The sequence below is a fragment of the Natator depressus genome, chromosome 16 (assembly GCF_965152275.1).
Source record: "Natator depressus isolate rNatDep1 chromosome 16, rNatDep2.hap1, whole genome shotgun sequence".
Taxonomy (NCBI): domain Eukaryota; kingdom Metazoa; phylum Chordata; order Testudines; family Cheloniidae; genus Natator; species Natator depressus.
This window is the reverse complement of record NC_134249.1, coordinates 6,181,744-6,204,580: the sequence shown is the minus strand read 5'-3', so window position 1 is coordinate 6,204,580 and position 22,837 is coordinate 6,181,744. Positions and strand designations below refer to the sequence as shown.

The 22,837-nt window shown below is 47.6% G+C and overlaps 1 protein-coding gene across 1 annotated transcript in view; it reads right to left on the bottom strand.

Annotated features, from left to right (window-relative positions):
- The window catches only part of NPDC1 (neural proliferation, differentiation and control 1), a 122,787-nt gene that overhangs the window by 99,422 nt on the left and 528 nt on the right, over nucleotides 1-22,837 (bottom strand). The gene's annotated exons all lie outside the window — the stretch shown is intronic.

The window sequence follows — 22,837 nt, the reverse complement described above, 5'->3', positions numbered from 1 at the left end:
TAGCATTGGTGTGTCTCAAGGACTCCGGGGATGATGTACCATTCATACCGAACAAGATGTTCTCACTGGCTGCCAGGCCTGCAAACTCAACCTGGGACCTCAGAGCCAAGCTGGGGTCTTCCTGGCTCACGTTCACCATGTGGGATAAAGATCATGGTCATTGGGGTTACACAGATGTAACGGAGGGCAGAATCAGAAGACAGGCAGTTCACACAGGAGGCTCAGCAATTCATACTCAATGGTGCTGATGAGGCGAGTGCCAGAGAACAATCCCATTCACTCTCCCAGACCCATGCTGGTTCTGCAGGGCTGGCAGTCATCCTCAAACCCTCCTCCCAGGAAGTCAGCGGATCTGATTCTGAATGCTCACCGGGAGCAATTCTGCCTGGTACGCAGGTCACTTCTCAGAGTAGAACCAGACTGCAAGCCCTGAATGACAAGACCTTTTACTCTCTCCCCCAGAGAAAGTAAAGGAGGATTCTGCTCCATCCCTTCCCGTCCATCTGTGACACACAACGCGCAGAGGACTAGCAGAGCAGCTTTTAAAGTTCCAAGTTACCCTTACAACGTAAGCGGACACCACCCAAAACCTGACAGCCATGGAAATGGCTGCCCAGGTGCACAGAGAGATGGTTTGGGCGTGAACTGACTTGTGACTGCAGGAGACGTTTTAGTGCACAGAGCAGTGCTGCATGAGCAGCAAGGGTATGTCTACACAGCAAAGAAAAACCAATTTGGGCTGCAGGGCTGTTTCACGGCTGTGTGGACTTCCAGGCTCAGGCTGCAGACAGGCTCTAGGACCCTGCAGGGTGGGAGACCTGACCCTGGGAGCCCGAATAGGCTGGCAATGGCCGGCCAGCTGTAAGCTTTTCTTTGCCGTGTAGACGTACCCCAAGAGGGGTATGCGGAGGTCAGGATGGCTGAATCGGAATCATCCACACTGAAAATGAAACAGAATTGCTATACTGAAAGGTGCCCATAAACCTGTGCTTAGCATCGTCTGAAGTCTTTGCAACTCGGCTCCCTAAACTAGAACAGACACGAAACAATGAAGCTCCCCACGTGAGCAGCAACAATGGAACAATCCATAAGCATCACTGCATGGACTATTTAAACAAAAGGAGGCAGCAGAATGCCTGAGCAATTGTGGCTGATTCTTTGGTGCGCTGGGATCCCCTTGCTGGCCCCACAGCTTTCCTGGAACATCAGGACACATTTTTACTTTATCGATTTTGGTTAAAGAAACATACCGTGCTTGTGACTGTCCACTTCCCCGTCAAATCACACGCCTGAAGATTGAATTCTGCAATGGCAGCAGCTTTGGCTTCCCTTGCAGGTCTTTTGCTCTTTTCAAATCCATAGATTTGCCCTTTATGGGAAGCAAGTTTTTCTCACTCCCTGCACACACAGACACCCCCTGGCCCCCCACTCACACACACTTGCACAGAGCTGATCTTTACAGGGAGTTCAACAGCAGCTCCCTCAGCGACTAGGAGCACATGGGGTGCCGTTTCAGACATGATCCAGGAGTGCTCTCCTCCAGGCCCCAAGCACTCTCGTTGGTTGCTGCAGTTATTGATTGTTTGCAGTATGCAATATTGTCTATGTTGTGGCTGTTTTCAAAGCCATAACTCGATGTATTCAAAACACAGGAACTGCCGTGCTGGACTGGATCAGTCGTCCGTCTAGCTTGGCACCCTAACTCGGACAGCAATCAGTCCCAGATACTTCAGACAAAGGTGCAAGTTTATATGGCCAGTTATGGAATAACCTGCCTCCAGTGAAAGTTTCTTACTAATCCCCATCAGTTAGGCCTTGTCTAAAGACACAAATTACATCAGTTTAACTATACCAGTGTAGTTAAAGCAGTACAACACCTCTAGTGTGGATGCAGTTACAGCAGTAAAAGCATGCTTAGACCAGTATAGTTTATTCCCAACAGGAAGGGGAATAAGTTATACCAGTATAACTGCATTGGTTCAGTATAACAGTCATTTATTTTTACCTTATTTAAGTAACAATGATCAAAATGAGTTTGCTAGACACACACCCGTCTATCATATTATGGTCTGACAAAGAGCCATTGCCTAATGTGAATGGAGAGAATCAATGCAAAGTCAAGTGTTGGCAGAACCAGTGACTGTCCGAAGAGTGAGCTAGATTAGGTTTCAGAGCAGCAGCCGTGTTAGTCTGTATCCGCAAAAAGAACAGGAGGACTTGTGGCACCTTAGAGACTAACCAATTTATTTGAGCATAAGCTTTCGTGAGCTACAGCTTATGCTCAAATAAATTTGTTAGTCTCTAAGGTGCCACAAGTCCTCCTGTTCTTTTTTTAGATTAGGACATTCATTTGTATTCCAGGCCCAAGAGAGGACCCATCCAGATACAACGGTTACAATTGACTAAATGGCAGTAAAGAAGAATGTGACTAAAAGGGATTTTGCAGTGATGTTAGCAGCCCTGAAATGCAAAATGAAGCAACCCTGGGATTTATTTATTTTTTTAAGTGGGAATTATTAATTGAAATCTTACCATCTCCAGAAATGAAGCCAAGGAAATCACCAAGCCACAAAGCAGATTACTCTGCTACAGCCCTGCAGCACACCATGAAGAAAGGTCACATTACGATCGCTTAGCAGACTGCCTGGGGATAATCCCCCACTAATGAAAGACAACAAGCTCTCCAAATACAAAGCAAAGTTTTATCCATCCCTCCGTCCTCCTCTCTTTGTGGGGAGACGATGCTACCCACAAACAAGCTGGAAAGCCCACACACATTCTCAGGCAAAACTCTGATATACAATTCCAGTAGCATCTAAAGGCCCCACACGAAATCAGGGCTCCATGGCGCTAGGTGCTGTACACACACACACACAGACAGTCCCTTCCCCAAAGAGCTTACAAAGGCAAGACACAGGATCTCTTCTCCTCCTCATTGTACAGATAGGAAGCTGAGGCACAGAGCAAGGAAGTGGCTTGTCCAAGGTCACACAAAGTCAGTGGCTGAGCTGGGAACTGGAAATCCAGGTCTCCCAAGTCACAGCTCAGTGCCTACACCACAAGACCACCCTCCCAGCAAGCGTTCACCAGATTCCCGGGCCTCCTGTTTGAAGCGCTGTTTAATTCTTGAGTTTGCCTGTTTGGGGGCATGTTTCACTGGTCATTGCCACGGTCAGCAGGGATGCCCATTCACCCCTCCAACTTTTCCTTCAGAGAGGGATTTCCATTCCCAAATAGTGACTAGTAGTACAATTCGATTATTAAAGGATATCTTCTCCCCACTGACCTCTCAGGAGAAGAGTTCCCTTTCCCACTCTCCGGGATAACACCACAATGGCTCAGGGCTGGGCCCTCTGAGGAACGCATTGGCTGCGTAGGCTCCTGCCATTCCAGAACACACTCCCTTCTAATCACCCCCTGTAAGAACCTGCAACCACTGGGATTCTGCACCCCCGATGCTTGCACATCACCATTGGCGGCTTCGGCCAGGTTTCCCTTTGCGTTTTATCTCTTATTTCTTTGTAACCAACTCTGACATTTACACCTCATTACTGGAAATCACTTAAAATCAATCTGTCGTTAATAGACTTGCTTTATTGTTTTATCTAAGCCAGGGTGTGTTTAGACCTAAGTGTTAGAAAACCTCCATTTGATATAACAAGGTTTGTGCATATCATTTTCTGTTAATGAAATGACGGACTTTCCATGCGCTTGTGTTGTCCAGGAGGGGGCTAGGCAGTACAAGATGCACATTTCTGGGGGCAAGTCTGGGACTGGGAATTTGCTGGTGTTGCTCTGCAATATAATTCAGGAGTGACTGGCTAGACACACTCATGTAACTCAGCCAGGAGTAATTTGCATGCTAGAGGTTGTGTGTGAGGCCAGGCGTGGTTGCTCTCACAGTGAAGCAGTATAAAAAGCACCCCAGATTGGAGAATTGAGGGGACACAGCTGTTCGGCATTCCAGATTGTACCCTGGGTAATGTCACAGTCTCAAGCTGGGTCAGGATACTAGGAAATAAGGGTCAAGCCTCAAGTAGCAAGGCAAGGTCAGGAGAAGATGTCTGCATCAATGCTCAGACAGCTCCCCATGACGGCTTCACTGAGGTAGTGAGTAGGCATTAGAGGAGAGATTTGGGGGCATGTGTTCCTCGTTTTTATTTCTTTTCCTCCTCTTTGAGTATCGTCTCCAGCTGGGGTTCAGGCAACAGCCAGTCTGTTTACACGGGAACCCCAGCTTTTCCGTTGCTAAAATGTAAATTTCTCACTCATACCCTTCTTCTTGCCAAAGAACCACTGCTTAACCAGGTGATGGTCCATTTGATTTTGTTGACACCTGGCTGAGGCATCAGTTTGCCTTTGGTCTCTGAGGAACTAGTCTGTGCCTGCTTTTCTAAACTTGAGGCATGTCTTAGCAAAGTCACACAGTAGAATTTTATAACTTTACATACAATGTTGCCACCCATATTTTACCAGTACAAAAATGTTCAGCAGATTATGAGTTTTCAAATAATACCTCGCAAGGCATACTTTGTACACAATTTATCATAGTTTTGAAAAATAGATTAACATGAGGGTACAAATGGTCACAGACACCAACCCCACTACTCGTCTCCTGGCTGCAGCTTGGTAACTGACCGGTGCACACTGACCACCGGTGCCTGGCCCTAACACCACCCCCAGCAGAACTGCCGTGTCATTTCCATTTCCACAATTTCAAGATCCACTCATGCAGGGAAGAACAAGACAGCAGTTCACAGGACCTCCTCTCAGTCACTCCTAAAAGCCACCAGATAGTCACTGCCTCCCTACAGGCCATTCCCAACAGAGAAGCCTTCCAAGGTAGAGCTGTGATCAAGCTCATAGAAGGTGTCTGGGATGGCAAGACAGTGCCAGCCTGCTAGTAATATATAAACTTAATTTTGTATGTCTACAGTAGAAAGACATTAGGGAACAGGAGACTGGAGATTGCAGAATGTAAAGCAACATTATAAATCAGACAGGCATGAAGACTGATTTAAACTCACTAAACAAGGGGTTCCTTGGAGGGTAGTGTTATCCAAGGAAAGCTTCCATTAACTACTGGCATTTATCATCTGGATGGTTGGTTCTTTCATGCACTGGGTATCTGGAGGGTGAAATGTATCACTGAGAGGATATTCAGCACAGCCGGCAGCATTAACCACCACACCAGCACACCAGGGGTCTTTTCAGATAAGCTCACTCCAGCTCATCTTTAGAGGGGAGAAGGTGGCTACTAGAATCACCAGAAAGCTAAATAGGATGACTTGGGGGGGGGGGGGGGCGGGAGGGAAAAGGAGGGGAGAGAAAGAAGAAGGGACACCACCATGCTCTGATACCAGTGTCTCGTTCTGACACCAGCATCACCCCTCTGCAGGAGCAGAATTCCAGTGCAGGGGTGTGTGCAGAGGACCAAGGAGTAAGTCTGCTTCAAGAACTGACTGATCAGAGCCCATGGCAGAGGGGAGACTCCTGCTGCTCATACAGCTCCCCCTCCAGAAGCCGCCTCTACACAGAGCCTTGCATAACAGCTAACTCCATAACAACTAATTCCATTTCTTCAAAAAGTAAAAACTTGCTCGCATGCTAAGAAAAAGAGCTTGGGAGATTACCTGTAACAACAAGAAAGGAGCTTCCCCTTTAGGCTTCAGGACAAGAACATTGCTACCTTTCAAATATTCCTTTTATGCAGGGGATGGTTCAGAACCGGGACACAAACCAGAGAAGCGCATCACTGGTCAACAATAAAATTTCGTATTTCTACCTGTTTGGTCCTTTGCTTCAGAAGGGCAGAGGGACGATAGACTTTGAAGAGTCTTGTCTAAGAAACAAGGATTCCATAAAACCAATTCAAGAAGTAAACTATAGATTTGGCACCAAAACCCCCATGGATTTAGGTTTGCCTTCTTGACGCCACTAACGAGGATTATATCTGCATATGCAAAATCAATGAGAGTACACTGCTTTGAGGAAGATGTTCCATAAGCAGTGGAATCACCTGCATTAACAGCTTTGAGCAATGCAGTGTCTTTTCCACTCAGAACAGGCACGTGCCAATCCGCAGTTCTTGGGAGTTTACACGTAACAGCTGACAGGACCACACCCTCCTCGAGCAACTTTCACACACTGTGCTCAAGCCTTCCTGTTTTAGGGAGCACGAACACTAGAGCAGCAGTTAAAAGAGAGGCAGGATTCTCATATCATCCTGTGCACAGACGCAAAAACGAAACATACGTAGACCGCCAGCTCTTTAGGGAGCATGTTTGTTCTGTGTTCGTACAGCACCGAGTGCAACAGGGCCCTCTCCACACCTGGGACTTGTGTGCGCTAACTCAGTGCGACTAACAAACAATACAAGAAGGAGTCAGACTACAGGAGGGCAGAGAGTCCTTCCCCAGCCTTCGACGTCTCAGAGCACAGGCACCTACATTTGGTGTTACGGCAAGGACAGGGGTGAAAGTGGGGTGAGGGACAGCTCAGTGGTTTGAGCATTGGCCTGCTAAACCCAGGGTTGTGAGTTCAATCCTTGAGGGGGCCATTTAGGGATCTGGGGCAAAAATTGGGGATTGGTCCTGCTTTGAGCAGGGGGTGGGACTAGATGAGCTCCTGAGGTCCCTTCCAACCCTGATATTCTGTGATTCTATGAACGTGGGCCGGTACGGCGTACCGGTAAGAACCCGCGCCGCCCACATCCCTGCCTCTTTTGCCTCCCCCATTGGTGGGGCTGTAGGGTTGCTGCCCCCCCACCCCCATTGGCAGCCCTGCAGATAGGGACCAGCGACGGTAAAGCACTGCCACAGCAAAGGACCCTGCTTAAAGTGCTGCCACGATGGCCACCAACCTGGGGGGGGGAGCAGCTGCCCCAGGGCATGCGATTTAAAAGGGCCCGGGGCTCCGGCTGCGGCTACCACAGCAGCGACTGGAGCCCTGGGCCCTTTACATGGCCGCTGGAGCCCCGGGTGGCACGGGCCAGGCGGCGTGGAAGGGCTGGCCGGGGGATGCTCACCCAGCCCAGCCCCCGGACCCGTAAGTCTTCGGAGTTACTTTCACCCCGGGCATGAAATACATTCACAGTGGGCCCAATCCTCAGCTGGTGTCAGTCAGGGGAGCGCCCTGAGATCACTACAATGCCCAGTCACAGCGTTTGGGGCACTGCGGTTCAAACGGGCTGGACAAAGCACTACAATAGAGGTTTTCAACCTTTTTTCTTATGCGAACCCCTAAAAAATGTCACATGGAGGTGCGGACCCCTTTAGAAACCTTAGACATAGTCTGCAGAGCCCCAGGGGTCCATGGACCTCAGGTTGAAAACCACTGCACTACAGCACAGTCACGCATTGGCAGGGGGCGGGGGCCACTAAATGACGTGAGGGCTTTCCCCATCTGTAGCGGCCTCAATTCCACAAAGTCACCTTTGAGCAAAGATTCTTTGCAGCATCCCCTTTGATCCCTACCCTACCCCACCCCACCTCGCATAGATGCACTGAACACCCCGCACCTGGCGTTTCTTCCACATCCCAATTCTTCTGCTCAGTGATAAACTGCAAGCACCTGAAAGCAAACTTGGAAAACATACTGGTTATACCCGTGGATTCGTTCACCTCTCTCTCCTCTGTCAAATAAAAGTCACGCCCAATGACAATGCAGCACCCTCCTTTGTCTCTGGCACAATTTAAAGTAACTCTTGGGCTGCGAGCAGGTAGGATCCTTACGAAGAACCAACACACACAACCTTACAAGGGCGATCCACACAGAACCCTCACCGCTTCCCCTCAACGTGATACCCTTTCTCTGGTAAACCTCAGCAGGTTGCTGATTAATCCTCCCTGCCTGCTCATTTATGTTCTACCTTGTGAGCCCACTCAGCTGAATTATTGATGCTGCTCTAAAATACCAGGCAGTCTGTGAAAGAAGCAAGGCTGTTTTTAGTCAGGCTTTGACTCTTTGAGGTAAAGATCCAAGGGCATTTTCCCCCTGCTCTACAGCTCCGGTACATTTAAAGAATTGGTTTAATAAAGGGAAACTCTCCTTCACGGTTTTCCTCCTGGCGCTTTTCTGAGGGAAGCAGTCTGAGAACTGGGTGTGTAACCTTGGCAATAGACCCCCGTAGAGTGTAATAGTTTGTGACCTGAAGGAGAGCTCTGTGTAGCTTGAAAGCTGCTCTTCCACCACCTGAAGCCAGTCCAATAAAAGATAGGACCTCACCCACCGTGTCTCCCTCATTGTTCTCAATGTAATTTACATACAGATGTGTTCAATGGTAGTTTTCTCCAATTACACATAGAAACAGCTGAAAACCAGCAGTTTTTTGGGTGGAATTTCCTTTGTTTTTTGGCAGCCTCTGGTTTGCGATGATGCCAAACTCCTGCCATTCGTATGGAAAGCTCGGTGCTCTCTGCACTGGAACAGCTGACCCATACTCAGTCTCTCCCAGAGCTGTTTCCAGAACAGCCACGGCCTCCTCCCCAACCCCCTCACGCTACCTCTGGCCTTAACTCCCCCGTGCATATATGCCTGGCTCCAGCCCCCAGTTAGTCTTTGTTCCATGACTTCAGCACCTCTGCTGCATTCAACCAACCATTCTCTATAGGACAGAACCAGCCCCCGCTCCAAACAGTTCTTCCCCAAGTCTACTCTCCTCCCTCTGCTACGTTTTAAGATGTAGCCCAGCCAGAGAGCCCCACCCCAAAACCAGAAGAGTGAGGGCACGAGGAATCAGAACTACAACTCCCACAAGGCACCACTGGACCCACCGGCAAACGTAACTTGAGGTTGAACAGACTCAAAAAGTTTCAATCCGGGAACGCTGAAACGTTTCATTTCGATCCAAGTTGTGGAAATGAACCGTTTCCACGTTTCCAGATTGAGACACTTCGGAACGCTTTATTCCATGAACGATTTCGATATTTGGAGTTTTCATTGCGACTGCGGATGGAAGTAAACTTCAAAACGTTCCATGGGACGGAAATTCTGATTTTCTTTCGGCGCTTATCGCACTCTGGAGCCAGAGGCTATTGCTTGGAAATTAGTCGAAGGCCGTGCTGCTGAGTGGGTTAAAACACAAAGCACCAGTTGTCCAAGAGAGGCAGGTGTGTTGGATATTTGGTGAATCTGACACACTCATATATACAGTACAGCCAAGAAGTTCCAGGTCTGCAACATTCCTTCGCGCAGGCAGATAAAGCTACCGCAAGGCTAAGCCAGTGCGTGAGACTAGCAACGATCGCAGAGTTCTGACATTTAACATGCTCCATTTCCACGCGGTAAGACTATTGCCACTTGGTGACATTCCTAAGTATAAGCCTGTTGCCTCCACTTAGCATTTCTATTGTGTTTGCCGTAAGCACAACTGCCCTGAAAGCGGGACAGCATCTCTCCTATTGGCGAATTATCTGGGAGTCAAAGTCCAGGCCAACAGCTTCCATGGAGAAGCGCCACAGCAGAAACGCTATAGCTGGGGGAAGGGCAGGGTACCGGCAGGAGCAAGATCCATGCCCTGGGATGAACTGGAGTCAGAAAATCCCATGGCCTGTTGGAGACCAAGCAGCTCACGCAGTGGAGTAACAGGCTGGTCTCTGATGGGCAAGGGTAGAATCAAGGCTCCCACAGCAGCATGTTCTGAGCCCCAGTCGCTGGGAGGTCTCTGGAAAGCGCCGCATGACCCCAGCACCTAGTAAGCTAAACCAGCAACAGCCTCCGTCACCACCTGCCCATTGCCAGTTTGGGTCACTCTGGGCCAGGGAATGGCACTCGTTGGCTTTGGACCATCAGTGCCAAGCAGCCTGAAAGCCAGTTTAGGATAATCTCTGTGGCATAAAACTGACAGAGTCACTCCTACAACTCCCACTATGCCAGCTGCTGGCATAGGAAGCCTGGCTGTGAGGGGAAGGGGTGGGGCAAGTCACCAGCTGCAGTATCAGCTGTGTGATGCTAGCCGCAGCATCTCTGAGCCTCCCCGGGGAATGGGCTTGATGCTCAGCCACTCTAGGACCTCGGGGGCACAAAGGCCACCTTGGCACCATACCCCCAGCCTGGTCCAGAGCTGCACTTCTTGGCAATATCCAGGAGTCAGCAGCGTTTTATTCAGACATCGGAGACTCCCAGCTGACAGCAACAGATGCCATGAGACCCTCGGTTATACTAGGTCAGATGGAAAAGCAAAGAAACTGACCAGCCCCTGCCTGCTCCTCCCCCAGCTCCTCTCCACAGAAACGCTTCCAGTGATGGCAGCAAGGACAGGAAAGATGGCTCACTCCAGAGTCAGACCCCAAACTGAGGTGGGAGTTGGGGTAACTTTAATGAGCTGCTGCCCCCAGAGGCTGATTAGAGCCTGAAGATGCCAGAGAATGAGTCCACAAGGCCAAGCACTGCTCTGCCCTCACAGCCTGTGATTTTCCAGAGTACATTTGGTCGGCGTTAGTCATCCCTCTGAAATCAGTAAAGCATGCCCAGCTATGATTTCACATTGGAAGCCGGTTTTGGTCAGTGCCTGCTGTTTCCATCATCCAAACAGCTCTGAGCACTTCTTTGCCACAAGCAAAGGGAGCAGCTGGGAGACAGGGCTGGAAGTGCTTTAGATGTGCATACTTAACAATCCATAGGTCGGAATGAATCAGAGGCCACCAGTGTCCTGGGTGGGCCGCTAGGTAGCCAATTACCTGGACCAAATGCAAGTGGAATCGCAGTAGAGAAACTCTTTGTACTGCAGCCAAGCTCACAGTAGAGCTCCCTCTGACTGCCCAAACCAGTAACAAGGAGGGAAAAAACCCTGAATAGCTAAAATATCAAGGCATGATTTTCAGAAGTGACAGTGATTTTTAGATGCCCAACTTGGGATGCATCAAAGAGGCCTGACCTGAAGTGCTGAGCACCCACTCTCTGGAAATGCATCCGATGAAGTGAGCTGTAGCTCACGAAAGCTTATGCTCATATAAATTGGTTAGTCTCTAAGGTGCCACAAGTCCTCCTTTTCTTTTTGCGAATACAGACTAACACGGCTGCTACTCTGAAACCAGTCACCTTTAAAAATCCTATCATTACAGGCCCCAGCCAAGATCAGGGCTCCCTGGTGCTCGCAGCTGTTCACATACCTACGGAGAGGCAGACTAGACTCTGCTCCCTCTCCAAGTGTCTTGGCTTTAATTTCAGAAAGAGGCAGGAGAAGGTACCAAATAAATGAGAACCTCTTTGTTCTTTCATGCACTCTGGCCAGTGAAAAATCCTGCCCCGATGTCAACCCCTGGGGTTAGAAAGCAAATCCTGCTAACACAGGGATATTTACAAGAGGGGAGAATGAATAGCTCTGTACTGTGCAGTTGTTCTCTGGCTTGGTAATTGATTCCGCATTTATAGTGAACCCAACGCTTAAATCTCTCTACCCCAAATGCTCCCATAACTAAATAAGCACAAAGGAGACGTATAAGCTGATTAACTCTTCTAATGCTCTCATGACCCAGAAGATGAGCTGTTTTAAGCAAACTTTCCCCACAAACTGGTTTCCATGCTGGAGCCTGTAGAAGGAGGTAAGGGAACTTTTTCCAAACCAAATGCCTCACAGAGATGCTGGGAAAAGGCCCCTTTTTGGCAAGAGCCATGCATACAGAAGACTAAATTGCCCTCAGGGAATTATCCGGGAAATACCTGCAGGGCCAGAGCAGGCAGTGAGAAAAATGGATTAGTGCAGAGAGGCTGCCACAAGAGGAACTAGCTCCTAAGACTGTAATGAAGAGCAAAACCTCAGATACCTCCCAAAATCAAGAGAGTCGTCCATTTCTCTGTCCTGAGCCACTAACCTGCTTCCACCCTAACCCAAGTAGTGTTCACATGCATGGCAGGCCCTATGGGGAGACAGGCAGCACTGTTCTATGACCCACGCTAAAATAGCTCCATCTAACAGGGATGACCCTCCCCGTTCTCCCAGGCCAGGCAGCGAGCTAAGCAGAACTATCAGCCTCTCACTTGTTTTCTCATTTATTTCCACCTACCCTCCCGCCTTCCAGCAGCTGTTGCTAATTTACTCATTCCACCCACCCATGCTCCCTCTAGCAGCTGCTAACTCATAATTTACCCTGTTCATAGAAAGGTGGGTGCAGAGGAGAGGAGAAACCGAGGCTACATCATTAGAACAAAGAGGGATGCTCCAGGATGCCAGCTGCCACTTGGATTCTATGTGATAGGCACCATGTAAGAACCTAGTCAGATTCCTGCAACCAAATGAGATGAAGTGTCCATTCCGCCTCTCAGCCATTCACCCTCCAACAGAGCAGTGATGTGAGAGGTAGACTAGATGGCCTAAGGGGCTATTTCAATCCCCCCAGGGGCTAGCACAGGGCTGTTCCTTACAGCAGGTTTATCTAGGGCTTTGTCCAGTCTAGTCTCATGCACAGTAGGCTTTCCCTGCGGAGGACGGCATGATCTTCTGGCTCTCACAGTCAGTAAGGAGCAGAGGAGATAAAGGAAGCCAGAATCATTCTTCGGCGGCAGAGATCTGCAGTGCAGTTCTGGCAGGAGGCACCTTTCCTGACCACAGCACAAACTTTTTGCATCTAGAGAGCACCCCCACTTACTATCAAGGAGGGGTGCTCTCCCCTGGGCATTGGCACCTTGCTCATCACCACGGTCCCTTAAGGAGAACATGAGTTACAAACACACAAGGGGAAAACAGGCCTCCTTGCTGGGAACAACAGCCAGCCTCTGCAGTAGGGAATACAAGCTACCAGTTCCTTCACTGAGAATTTACAATCTACAGGGCAGTTCCTTTGCTAAGGTTAATTGTCACAGCCCCTTTTGAAAAAAAGAACAGGAGTATTTGTGGCACCTTAGAGACTAACAAATTTATTTGAGCATAAGCTTTCGTAAGCTAAAACCCACTTCATCGGATTCATGCATGCATCTGATGAAGTGGGTTTTAGCCCACGAAAGCTTATGCTCAAATAAATATGTTAGTCTCTAAGGTGCCACAAGTCCTCCTGTTCTTTCTGCAGATATAGACTTACACAGCTGCTACTCTGAAGCCCCTTTTGAGTCCATGGAGCTAGGACGATTTCCACAACAGGACCTGCCCACCAGCTGTTGTGAAACACAAACAGAGAAATAAAAGTCCATATTACAAATGTGCACTGCAGATAAAGCCACTCGCCCCCCATCTGTCGTTCCTCATCCCATCAGGAAGTATTCTGAACTAAGGGGCAGCCATTGTAGGAATTCCCCACAGGGAGAGAATGCACAGGCTGAGAAATGTCTTGGCCAACTTAAGGAAGAAAAAAAAACTGTCAACTCACAGCTCATTAACGGAGTCATTTATGGCTGAATCCACACCCATGCCCTGTCCTTTAGCCTTCCAATTCTAATGAGATCCTACCTCTTCAAGAATACTACGCTCTGTAAGTCTGCCACAGAAGGGGCTGGTTCCAGCACTATATTTTGAAAGGCTTCTCCCTGCAATAACGATATAGACACATAGCTGCCTTACAAAGAGAGTAGACTCTAATTGCTGCCTCTTCATTTTCTGCCTCTAAATAGCAACGAGAGCAGCCACCTCAGGAGGGAGACTAAGATCTGTCTGCAGTAACCGGGATGGAGCAGACATACAGGGGTTTAGGGTGTTTCCGTGGAGAGGTGGAGATTTAAAAATACCCATATTATGTTAAAAGGAGTGAGATGCAAAGTTCCCCCTCAGACTAAGTCATCCACTTGGTGCTAGTAGGTATTAGGGATATGGAGCACAATTCAGCGCATAATTTGAAGCTCTGGATAATATGCAAAAAGCATCCCAGAGCACCAGGGAAATGGAAATCAGCTAAATTAAACCCATTCAAACTCCATTTCCTACACCAGGGCTACAAAGAGTGACGGCCCTTTACCAGAGATGGTTTTGCAGAGATTGGAGTCAGCGAACCCTTTCATACAGCACTTGAAGGAGGAGATTGAGCAGTGGGGAAGGATGCTGACTATTGCAGCGCAAAGATTGGAAGTGGATCACAGAGAGCGAAATGCAAGTAGGAGACTGCAGAATAGGTGGCAGCTGGATCTCAACCCGTTCATTAAAAGGTTTTAAAGCAGACATTTCATTCTCTGCAGCACTTTCCTTCCTGTTACAGTGAAACAACAAGTCAAATATTATAAGGGACAGCGTTTTACTCCCACTGGATGAAAATGAAGATGATGGGGAGGAAGGGTTGACTTGGGAGCTCCTTTGCTTTCAGATATTTTCCCCATTGATCGGGGGCAGGGGGGAAATAAATGTGCTCCTGACTTTTGATCTCCTTCCTTAATGCTCCGGTAAAGGATCTAGATTTTAAACAGAACGACAAATTATTTTTTTTTATTGTTAGCAGCAAGACGCTGTATTGCACATTAATAGAAAGAGGTGACTTTCCCTTCCTATGGAATTGTGGTATAGTAAAATATGGACTGTCCTTGTAAAAGGAAATCTTTCACACCAAGTATGTACACAAGAGAAGCTCCAAAAAAAGGACAGGTATTTAGAAATGTGCTCAGTGTGCTCAGAGGAGGTGGGCTCCCTTGCCAGCAAACCAGAATTTTTAGGCAGGTTCTTTGAACATTTACTCAACCAGGATCAGATTATGTCCTATGTAGAACGTTAACATTTTATTGTAATTTTGCCTTAATAAGCACAAATAAAATAATTACTTAAAAAATGTAAACAGCAAACTCTGTACAAGTGTATTGTAAGCTCTTTGGGGCAGGGACTTGCTCCTTCTATCTGAACACACTAGACAGATATAGGGTAAGAAGTGAAACCGAGGCACAGAGAGGGGAAATGACCTGGCCAAGGCACACCAGTGGTCAGAGGCCAAGCCAGGAACAGAACCCAGGTCTCTCCTGACTTGCAGTCCAGTGACCTAGTTGCTAGGCTAGTCCCGCGACCTGTACCATTAGCCCACAGCCCGGGCCATTAGCCTGTTGCGGTTCAGTGCTGTATTAGTTACAAGGTGTCGTGTCTCCAAGATAACCTATGAGAAGGAATGAAGAGTTAAGTTGTACATATGTCCACTTACTCCCTTCCTCCACCAGGGAACTTGATGGACTGTAGCCAGAATGGCACGAGCAGCACAGGGTTAACCATGAATTGTAGCTGGCAATAATTACACCTTGGAGCCTGCCTGTCTGTGTGATCCCTGCAGCTCTCTTAAGAGCCACTCTCAAATCACTCCAATTTCACAGTCCTAGCTCAGGATCAACTTACCATGCAGACTAAAAAGCAATGAAAAGCATGGAGAAACCCAGCTCTTTTGACTCCATCCTAACAGAGCTTGACTGGAGTTTCTCCTCTATGCACTGCTTCTTGGATGTAAAGGAGTCATTGGAAGAGCAGCCCCCCTACACACAGGCATTCGGTGCTCAGATCAGTTCTCGCTCACGTTTGCTCATCTTGCAAGTCACACCTCTCCGCCAGCCCAGCAGAGGCTTGTCTTGGGCAGCTGGGTATGTAGTTACCATCTCAATGGCATACAGGCTGCTGACAACTGGATTGTACCTGTCACTGGAACACAGCCTCATCACCCCCGCGACATTCCACATGAAGTTTCCAACAGTGCATTAGATTAAACATGGCTATCTTAAATCAAGTGTCTAATTTTTACAACAATTTCTACATGGTGGCTAGGGCTGCATTTTTAACAAAGAGGCTCTTCATTCCGGTTTGAAACGTGTCTCTTCAAAGCAAAAAAATTCCCTCCTCATGTCCTGTCTATTCAGTCTGCTTTGCCAAAAACATTAGTTTGAATGTTCTCTCTGTGATTTGTTGAAGGCTTAAGATTCTGAACATATGACATTGCTGTATCAATAACATGTGTGGTGATTTTCTACAGATGTACTCTTTTGGGCTGTATCTCCGAAACCTAAATCAATAAAGACAAGAAAAAAGTCACAGTGAATTATTTTCTGAAAATCACTTTATTGCCTAGCAGGGTAATTGTGAACGCACCTAGACTGACGAACTGTGGAATGAGCAGTGAAGCGTTCTCTATATGGCAAAAAGAGGAGCAATTCATTTCAGCCTTATTTACCACAAGTCTTTTAACCTATTAGAACTCCACAGAGCTACAAACTTTGACTTTTAACACTTCTGATTGTCAGTATTAATCCAAGGTCCTCTTCCCCTTTAAAAGAGGACTGCAAGTTTTTTTTCCCCCCTTTTTTTGCTTGTTTTTTACTTTAAAAAGCCCAGCAATACCAAGTCTGGTTTTGCTGAATGACTTACTAGTTGGCCGGGTGTGGATTGTGAACCCCCAACCATGGTAGAAGGGACAAGGTTTCAAATCTTCAGATTCTCTGACTGTTTCTCAGGCATTTAAGTTCAATAGATGTTACCAACAACAAAAACAGTCTAAAAAAGTCTCTTCCCCTGTCAATCAAGTTATCCCTGCAGGATGTCTGATGCCATGACCTTACCTGTGCTCCATGGAATGGTTCCAGGAAAACAGGTCAGGCAACATCTGAATTTGTCATGTAAACAGGATAAAAGCCTCTTTCAACAAATAAACGTGTCAGACAGAACACAGCCAAAAAAGGAGCACAAATCTTAATATATTCCTCCCTTTCAGCTCACCCCAGTAAGTGGCTGCCTGAGGCTACAGTTTCAAATTTCTATTTCAATTTCCTATTACTGGGGGTTGGAAGTTCACCACAGTGTTCTCCACTAAGAAGGGCGTCTCGGGTTTTCAGTCTCCCCACTCCCAGGCACCCACTCTGAGCTCTCGCCCCAATAGCCAGACACAACCAGGGCTCCCATCGTAAGTTCCCGCTGACAACAGCCACCAGCTTTGTCGCATGCACAACCCTGTCACTGGGGAGGACAACCAGTCCCAAGGCTCTTCTCACTAGTTATCATAGGCACTTAGATGGCCCCCAGCACCGCAGTATCTGGGCATCTCACAATCTTTAATGTATTTATCCTCAAACCCCCCCGTGAGGTGGAGGAGGGGAGAGGAACAGTCCTGGCCTCAAAGTCCTTTCAATCTAAAGGAAGGAATATTATCCCCATTTTACAGATCACTGAGGCACATAGATGTGACTTGCCCAGATCACACAGGGAGTCAGAGCCAGAAACTTGAGCCCAGATCTCCTGAGTCCCAGCGTGGTCCATTAAACATAAGGCCAGTCTTCCCCCATGCCTTCCTCAGCGACAGAACCTTACCGTCACCCCCCAGGCATCAAGGTGGGGAAAAACTGGCATTAGCATCTTTGCCCCTTGCAATTAAGGTACCAAGAAAATTAAAGCAGAAAAACAGAAACCAGAGTCTAAAAATGGGAAGACATGTTTATTGTAAGACTTCCCTCCTTAAAATGCTCAACTCTCCCCTCCCACACAGAAGAGTTCCCACATCACAGGCTAGTAAGCCACTTTCCTGAATCAGGGTAGCACATCCCAGGAGGCAGAGGGCATGGCTCAGACGGCATGGCTCACCCCACTACACACACAAGTGACACGCCTGATACAAGAGGGCAGATTACAGCAAGATAAAGGCCAGGCCTTTTTTCCCTTTCTCTGGTGCTTTAACGTCAGGGAGAGGTTCTTGTAGGTCAGTCAGGGTGTCTTTACAGGAACAGTCCAGCAAACTATGCAAATACAATCCTGGGTCTTCCATATTCCCCTGAACCGCAACACGCATTCCATTGAGTAACACCGATTTCCTGTCAACAGGACTCTCTCTTCCCACGGGATGGCTGGAATTTTAGAACCGAAAGCATTACTGGAAAACAGCCCAAACACAGATTGATCTGGCCCCTAAAACATTAAACTCCCCTCCATTCACCCTCATGAACATTGCATTGAGTGAACCAAATCACAGCGGGAAACCACTCTCTGTCCCAAAACAGGCATCATTTCCCCTCCCCAGCACATCTGGAAGTATAGCAGCAGGATTCAGTTCCCATTTAGTTCTGCCTGCATCCCCCATCCCAAGCACATTTACGTGTCGCACCTATTACAGAACTAATCTGGATACCGCAGGCAGCCAGCCAGCCAGCCATGCCCTAAAGCAAACATGGGAGGCACCTGTTACCTGAAACCCCACCCAAGAATGAAATGTCAGATTGAGAGTGCTGCTCCCAGTGGTAGTTTAGAAGTTAAGTTGTTTTAAATCATCTTGGGGGAGGGGATTTATGCAGAAGTACCTGAAATTAATCAACCCTACAACACTGGCATTTGTTCATGGTTTGTGCTAATCAAATCCCTAAAAAACCGTCTCCAAGGAAAGTGAAGGATAGCAGATTACTTTCAGAGTAACAGCCGTGTTAGTCTGTATTCGCAAAAAGAAAAGGAGTACTTGTGGCACCTTAGAGACTAACCAATTTATTTGAGCATAAGCTTTCGTGAGCTACAGCTCACTTCATCAGATGCATACAATGAAGTGAGCTGTAGCTCACGAAAGCTAATGCTCAAATAAATTGGTTAGTCTCTAAGGTGCCACAAGCAGATTACTGTGTTCCTTTGTCATTTGGAAGACAAGTCCCTCCACGCTGTTGTGCGCTCTTAGAAAGAAGTTCAATGTTTGTTGTTCTGCAGAAGCTCAATAATTGGTAAAATAACCAGGCCTCAGGTGGCAGTTTCGGAGGAACAGGTTTCCGTTTAATCCTCATTTTCTGCTGCTGCTCTGATAAGGCTGCACACTAACCCTCTGAATTTTACTGTCCATTGATAATCTATTCATGAGGTTTTTTGAAAACACTACATCTTAACTTAGAGAGCACCTGAACAGACACTCTCCCCACCCCAGACTGAAACTGACCAAACGCTGGTCAGTTTCAATACTGCTAGTCCAAAACCTGTGGGCTACAGAGAAACAGACTGGAATTACATCTGCTACTGGGAGAAAGCTATGGATAGCAGCCAAGACACTGGAGATGATGTATCCTCCAGCATTCTCTCTCCCATTCCCCTCCAATTTTTCATATCATCCTTTGGCTGGCAGAGTTAGGGCTAGATTTTTAAAAGTATTTAGGCACTGCTGCACTCAGTGTTGCAACACCTAACTGATTTAGCAGCCTAAATATCACATTTTTAAAGGGAGTATTGCTCTTAGAAGCCAAAATTCCATTGATAGTTGATGGGATTTAGGCACTTAGGAGCCTAAGTCACTTTTGAAAATGAGACATAGGCATTGCGAGCTGTGCACAGCAACACCTAAATACCTTTAAAAATCGGGGCTTCTGAGTTTTCCAAACTCAGCTGACAAGGATCATCCCTGGACATGATGAAAATCTGAAGACCCAACCCTATCCTTTACCAACCCATCACTCTCCATCCACCCACACTTAACTATACCACCGCTGCCTCCCCTCACATCTCTGCCTGATAGTGCCCATCCCTCCAGCACAGAACGACTAGACAGGACAATTATGGGTCACCTAAGACACAGTATTGAAGATCCTACAGGAGCACACTGGCACTGTGAAATGTCAGTGGGCACTCCCTGGATAAGAAGAAAGCTTTTTATGTACTTTCCACTGATAATGAGACAGAAACTGCTTACATTCCACTCAGGGCCGGCATTAGACTGGCTGGGGCCCAGGGCAGTAACTAAGGAGCGGGCCCCCACCCCTGCTGAAGACAAAAAGCCCGAGCCCCGCCGCACATAACTTAGCTTTGCGGGGCCCCTGTGGCGTGGGGCCAGAGATGACCGCCAACAGTGGGGAAGGGGCAGAGTGAGGGCATCTGGCTTCAGCAGTATAATTGAGCATGCTCCATCTGTGTGAGCGTGCTCAGTACAAGCCAAGCAGCAAATCTGCGGGGGCACATGACCCTGCATGTCCCCCCAGACGCATTGCCTCTGTGTGAGGCCCCGGGCAATTGCTCTGCTTACTACCCCCGAACGCCAGCACTGATTCCACTGTAAAAATCTCTCTCTCATAAACCAAGGACACTGCCTTTTTGTTGACTTTCCGTCGTCAATATTAGCCAGAAATTACAAACACCGTGTACAGGTTTGGCATGTGACTGAAGAGCAACCTACTGAAGCCCCAGAAATCAGAACTTCCACAGTCCAAATACATGAACTCTTGGAACTGAAGTGGCTCTCACAGGACTGGTGTATGTGCATTAACGGTGTCTGTGCATTAATACACTCTGAAATTCAGAGCCAAGGCTCTGCAACTCTCTAGTTTTTAGTCTATTCCTATGCTCTGTGCCACAGCCTAGAAATCAATCAGTTTTCAAATGAACACAGCACACACATGAACTTCAAATCCTACAAAACAAGCTCCTTCACCAAACTTGTCACTGCTGAAAGAAGACAGCAGAGGTTACTATGATGGGCAAAAAGTCCACTTAATTTCTTTAAGAGGAAAATAGGGGAAACCTCTTTTAACCATTGTAGCTGACAATTCTACTCTCTCAAAGTGAGGAATTTCAGTGAGTAGTTTTTTTTTTTTTTTTAGTACATATTTTGTTCTCGATCAGTCATCATAACACAGGGTGGATGAGCAATTTTTGTGCTTGGGCTGGCACAGTTCAGCAAGACTGTTAGCTCATTGTTAAAATAGCTCTACTTTTTAAACAAAGCTATGCTTGTCAGGCTCCTCCCAGCTCTGATACAGAAACAAGAACCTGACCCAGTGCAGGATGAATACTCTCCCACTAGTCTGAAAATAGATCCACGGGTACAAGCATCTTGTAATATTTCAGCAAACAGAACTACCCAAGTGTAAAGATTTACAGCAAATAGCACTAATTGCCAGTGACTCCTGACTATCTGAACACATTACTAACGGAGAACTCTTTTTATTAAATTATCAAAGGTATGGCTTACAAAGCCTGTAAGAAGTAACTTAGACACGATTACTATGTATTTATTCTCCCTCTGCATAAGTCACCTTCTACTCATTCAAAGGTTAGATGGAGGGTTGCAGGGTCTGATCCTGCATGCATGGACAATTCCTCCATTGAGGAATCCCATTTTAGTCATTGGGATTCTAGGAAGAAGTAAGGTCCAGCATGTGAGGATAAATATATAGGATCAAACCCATAGGGAAAGTCACTAGCCATTCCATTGCTATATTAGCCCACTTCATAATGACCAGCGCACCATGCACCATTAGGCGCTGTCCTGGCCTGTGCGCAATAAGAAAAGCGGTGGAGAAAGGAAGAAAGCAGCCTGAGCTGGAACATCTACACTGCAATTAAACAGCCCTATGGCCTGAGCCCTGCGAGCCTGAGTCAGCTGGTACAGGCCCACCACAGGTGTCTAACTGCAGTGTAGACATACCCTAAGTGTACATCTACACAGCCACAGCAGCGAGCCTCCCAGCCCAGGCTGATGGACTTGGGCTAGAGCTCTATAAATAGCTGTGTAGACGGAGCTTTGAAGTCCCTCTCCATAGGCTTCAAGAGCCCGAGTTCCAGCCTGAGCCACAACTCCGAAGCGCTATTTTTAGAGCTCTAGCACAAGCTAACCTGAGTCCAGAGACCCAGGCGGGGAGGCTCCTGCCATGGGCTGTGTAGACATATCCCTAAAGGGTCAGATTCTGCCACCCTTCTTCATGCTGGATAGTAACCTTAGTCCACAACTCATAGGGTCAGGTGCTATTCAACTTAAGGATGTCAGAAGCAGATCCATATGCTGCACTGGAGAGGACAGACACCACTGACACAAAAACTTTTGTACAAACCCAAATTCTGCCCCGAACACCTTACACACACAAAGTCCCCTGTCTCAGGAATGGACAGACCGTTTTTCCTGTGTAAACTAACCTGATTTTTAAGAAGTTTATACTGGTAAATTCACAAGTTTTTAGTTAACTGGCAGAGGAAAATATTGGCCTTCTGTTCCCCTGAGAGCCGTGTGGAGGCTACCAATATTATGTCATTCTGGTTAAATCTGAAGTCTTATTACAGATCTGAAGTTTTGGTCTGGTCAACAACATGCTGGATGGTCCTCTCAGGGAGGCTCATGGACGGACACTGGTCAAACATTCAGAAGCCCTTAACTATTCATATTAAAATTCACACTGCTTGTGTTTTATAGTAACTTAAAAATTCTTTATACTGGACATTAAGAGCCATCTCTTCCTGGTCACACACAGCTATGCAAACATCTGTATCGTCATGAGATTTCCTGGTTCTCCGAATAGATCCACACACATAGAGAGACTGAAGCAGCTAGGTTCACTGCCGCACTACATTCCAGCTGTGTAAGCACTATCCCCTCTCCTCTACGCTAGGGGCTGACCACAAGGCTTGGGAAGGTTTATTTTCAGATTGGTTTAGATCATTATGAACCATGTCATTTAAGATTTTAGAGAAGGAAATAGCTAAACCCAAGACTTGGTCACCATCCTATTTCTCAGCTATCCTCCTATAGGCAAAGGGGTCACACATCTTCCAGACACGGGCATTTTTTGACCAGTGCTGGCGCATTACTGGTCAGGAGCCATTGGAGTGGGGAGCGATTCCCACTGCTACAAGGAGGTTTACAAATAAAACGACCCTGGGAACCACAGGGCTTTGGGTTCCTAGCCCTCAGTCCACCCTCCCCTTCCCAGGCACTGTTGCTCTTGTATGAATCCCCATGGGGAGGGACATCCCACTGAGAGGGACCCTTCTGTCATGAACAGAAGCAGGCAGCTCTGAGACTCTCTTCAGCCCTCCTCTGCTCCTGGGTAAGGCTCTTGTGACACTGTGCAGCTGAGAGTGGGGCGCAGGGCTGAGTTAATACAATAGCCCGGTTCCTGCTGGGCTTCAGTGCAGTCTCCTGAGGTCGAAAAGCACCGCAGCCCCCCAACCCCCTCATCCCCTGCCCTCAACCGAGGAGGAGGTGGCTGAGCCAGCACTGCCCTGTGTTTACCAGCCAGC